Source organism: Boleophthalmus pectinirostris, unplaced genomic scaffold (genome assembly GCF_026225935.1).
Source record: "Boleophthalmus pectinirostris isolate CB_2022bp ecotype Guang Dong unplaced genomic scaffold, ASM2622593v1 HiC_scaffold_16, whole genome shotgun sequence".
Taxonomy (NCBI): domain Eukaryota; kingdom Metazoa; phylum Chordata; class Actinopteri; order Gobiiformes; family Gobiidae; genus Boleophthalmus; species Boleophthalmus pectinirostris.
This window is the reverse complement of record NW_026571095.1, coordinates 26,061,190-26,066,080: the sequence shown is the minus strand read 5'-3', so window position 1 is coordinate 26,066,080 and position 4,891 is coordinate 26,061,190.

The window sequence follows — 4,891 nt, the reverse complement described above, 5'->3', positions numbered from 1 at the left end:
CTTCTAGCATTTATTCATTCATTACGGGTGTTTCTGTTACTCAAAAATCCAAAAATTCCTTCTGTGAATAGATCTGAACTGTAATGTAGCGTAGTGCTGTAGGCTGCTTGTCTCTTTTGTGATAGACAGATTTAATCTATACTGTGGAACATTCTAGACAAAGCAATAACATTTCCGGTGGACCCTCTACTACGGGGGTCTCCAGCCTGTAGCTCTCCACACATTTTGCTGAATAACAAAATTTCGGTTAATTAAATGGCTGTTACCACTGTAAATGCATAATTTTGATGCCTACACTTTGTGCAATGATAAATAGTTTATGTTTTATAAGAATTTACCTTTACCATCTAAAACCGTGGCTATTTGCTCAATTTATTATACACTAAATGTGTAGCTCTCTGGTATTTTTGTTTTGCAAGGTAGCTCGCAGGAGGAAAAAGGTTGGAGAGCCCGATTCTACTAGAAATGTTACACAGTGCACCTTTAACGAAGGGGTAAACTTAAACGTCTGAATAGAACAGATTTTGATCAAACTTGTTACCGTTTATGTTTAATTTATTTGCAGAAAACAACATACTAACATGTTTAAGTAAAATTTTTTCACTGTAACTACTGAATTTTCTTCACATCGCATCAGGATTGTGAAGTTGTAGTGTATTGTTTGGTATCAGGGAGCATGGGTGACGTTGGCTTGTGGACTGAGCATTGGACAGAATCACACTGCTGACCATAAGGAGGGTTAGAATAAGGCCCTGGAGAGATTTTCAAAATTTACAAAATTTCTCAAACTTGCATGGATGACATCTAAAGCCACTTCAGGCATGTTTTTGATGAGAAAACACCGTTATAACATGGCAGAAATTTGCATAATACCTCATATTTATTGTGATTTTAGCCAAGCGTGATGGATGAATTTAACTAATTGTTTATGGAACAAACCATTCTACACTGGAGCACTGTAACACTTTATTTTGTAATTGTGTTTTTATACGTGTTTTTTGCACATAATGTGGATGAATGAAATGTGAAATGTGGAACCAGCCTCTCAAATCTGCAAAGCAAATTTACCTACGGATACGAATAAAGCAACCTAACCCTAACCTAATACCTCTTCTTTATTAAACCACAACAAGTCCTTTCCATAACTCCTTACAGGTGCACTTTTCTGGTGAAAGTGCCACCAGCTGCTTATTTCCATGGAGATGTTAATGTATTGCCAATATTGTTCGACGGTATGGCCTTAAACTTATGCATCTCCATGGAAACAACCAGATGGCCCCTCTAGACTAAGTTACAGGTCAGCTCTGTGGAGAGAGGACCTCACACACAGTATTTTGATCAATAAAAACCCCTTTAAACAAATAAAGGTAAGATAAAAAAAAATAAATAATATAAGTTTAATGTCATACTGGGGAACATTTCTGGCATCTTAATGAAAACTAGAAGGATGCCGCACCTCCACCATAAAAGTTAAACAATACATCTTTAAGTAAGCCTGAATCATTCTTGATAAACTACTAATGAAATACTTGTTCTTTATAAATTAAGTCTTTCTTCATGCTTTACAAAGGCAAATTAAGATGGTAAGAATTGGGTATATTTGACATATAGAAAATAATACACATTCTACACATTTTGTATTATGGCACTATAGGTAGAAAGTATTAATTCACAAACTTTTTTTTAGATAAGATGGTATTCTATTGGCCCAGTGTAAGGTTATGTAATGCTCTCTGTTCATTCTCTGTTGAGTCATCCCACAAACAAAACAAATTGAAAGTTGACACAAGACACAGGCTGATATTACAAAGAAGATTGCTCCATTTTGATTGTTATGAAGAGAGCTGATTGTTAGGAAGTAAAAAAAAAAAAAAAAGAAGAGCATATTTGAGGTTGTGGAGTGCAGTAGAGAGATCACTGTGACTCATTGGACTTAGTGTTTAGTTCCACTTTAAGTTTTGTTGCTTAAGTAAAAAAGCAGTATTGGTAATAAAGATTAAAGGTCCTATAGAGGCTCTATTCATGTTTAACAATAACCGGAATATCGTGATATTGTATCATCAAAAGTCTCACAATAATATCGTGGCTTTCACAATATATCAAATCACAAGTTCCTTTGCTTAAATGCATGATTTTATAGTAGCAATAACTTATAAACATAGAAAACTACATATCCCATGATTCATTTCAGTGAAGAAATATGTTTTTTACTTGAATTCTTGGGATTATAATGGAAATAATTCACACCAAAATCTTGTCAAGGTATTTTAAAAGCAAAAAAGTGTCCCATCTACAATTACAGCCTCTCCAAAATATTGTGATAATATCGTACTGTGAGATTTGGATATCGTTACATCCCTACCGCTTACCAGAAGACGTTTGGAAAATGACGACTTCCGGTGTAGTTCCCGACACTAGGCATGTGATAAAACCGTGGATTCAGCAGCAGAGGTCTTCCTTTCCATGGAGGACGTGACTCTAATCGCAGCTTCGATGTCACTTACAGGGAGCTGGTTGCTCTGCCAAGGACATACAATTCCATTGGGGCCAGGTCTAAGCAGGGACCCAGAGATACTACCTTGGGGGGGCGGACAGGCCAGTTGAGAGACAGTGTCCCTCCAGTGTGTCCTCAGTCTTTTTTTTTTTTCTTTCATAAACTGACTATTAATTTGTGTGTTATAATTTGTTTAACTTTTTTATTAAGTTAAACAAATTATAATACACAAATTAATACTGAGATTATGAAAGAAAAAAAATTAAGAATAGAATGACGTTTAGATGAAGAAAATTGGGCCATTTTCTTAGTTTTCACAGATTTACTACTGCCAACAGAGCCGGAAGTCATCATCCGCATGTTTCAAAACGTCTTCTGGTTTTGTGACATAAGCGTGAACAGAGCCCATTAAGCAAAATTGACTCTTGTGAGCTTTAAGCCATGTACAATGTTGTTACCTCTTCAAAAACATGCACTGAGTTGTGTTTTGTTTCGTTCACACGTTTTTTAACCCTTTATTATTAGTCTGTCTACATTTCCAAAGCTCTCAATGCTCTGTTCCACCTTGTGATGTCATGAAGTGGTAGTTTTAGAAGTGGTAGTCTCCTTTCACTTTTTGTTTCTGTAGAGACTGTGAAATTCAGGGCTGAAATTATCAAAATTATTCTAGTGAAGGTGTATGGAGCTTAAAAACACAGTGGAGCACTTCTTGTACCACTACATTTTATTTATTTTTTTTTCATTTTTTCATTATATTTATTTGAGCAAGGTAAAACAAAATAAATAATAAATAATAATAATAATAATAATAAAAAAACAAACAAGGATATATACATGTACATAGTAGGGACCTGTTCCTCAAAATGTGTAGGATGAACTTTTAAAAATGACTAATGTCCTATTCCAGTTGTTTTATATAATCAAATGGGTGGCACTTTTTTTTTCTTCAGCTTTGGGGTATGTGACATCCCAAAGTGGAACTGATAGTTTTCTGCCTGTTTGAGAGAAAAAGTCAGCCTAAATATGCAGGGTTTGTGCGTTAAAGATGTGTGAATGAAACAAAACACGACTCCATGTATGTTTGCGATGAGGAAACAACATTATAACATACATCAGAAAATAATGTACCCTTTAAGATCGTACGGGAATGCTGTTAAAGATACTTCAGTCTTGTACTTTAACTATAGTAACTCATATCATCTGAAAGTAAAAAATATCTTTATGAATTAGTAGGAAAGCACTATGGCTGCTCTTTGAATGTTTGTACAAAATCAGCAAGTAACACTATATGGAGCACTATAGTCCCACAGGCTTCTGGAAAATTGGCAGGTACCGTGAGTTACATGTGATACACCACAGAAGTCAACTCCTGGTCACCGCAGCAAATCATGGGCTCCTGGTGTGGTGACTTGTTTATGAGAATGTGGGGAAAACTTTAACAGACTTTGAAAGATGTCCTTCCTGGTTTTAACTTCTCAGACTCTGTTTTTTAACTCAGAGCTTTTTTAACTCAACTGATATTACTGTTTTTGTGTTTAAGACTAGAATTTGGTGCATTATTCACACTCCACACTCTATGGTTTAGTATGTAACAAATAACTCCATGTCCTGTCAATCGTTATTTCATTTTTGCATGTTTTCCTTACGACGTCTTGTATATAGCTCAGATTTTTTATTACTTATTTTCAATTTTATTTTGACTTGTACATATACATTTATATAATCATGCCTTATTTGACTAGCCAGGCTCGTGCTGCCACTCAATTTAATTTCTGTAGGTCAGGAATCGGAATACACTAGACGGTTTGCGCATTACAAACGTCACGACCAAATAGCAGCGATTGGTTAAATAAAAATAAGTACCCGCCTACTGTCGAGAGAGCGAATCCTAATGCTGCGAGGTCAGACGGTTTTAATGAAGTGAAACCAGCTGACGAATCAGGCTATTATTTGAAACCGACTTATTTTGAGTTTATTATTACCATTTATATTTTTTACTCTTCGTCATTATAATATATTGTAATGTGTGAGCAACTGTGTCTAAGTAATTTCAATAAAGTTTGTCTAAGTCTATACTTTTAAGTCTGTACTTCTTTGTAGCCACAGCTGCCCTGGGACAGACTGACGGGAGCAAGGCTGCCAATCTGTGGCATTTGCCCCCCTGACTCCTCTGACCACACTCACGCACACCGAAATTTCATACAAGGCAACGTGGGTGAAGTGTTTTTCCCGCGGTCTCCCATCCAAGTACTAATCAATCACAAACCCGGCCCTGACAAGCTTCTGAGAACTGACATATATTTGTTAAGATCCTGGGCTTTGTATTTGCATGCTTTTGTGGAATTACCTGGAATTTTACAGCTTCAGTATGTACAATGGTAAATGGTCACATTTTTA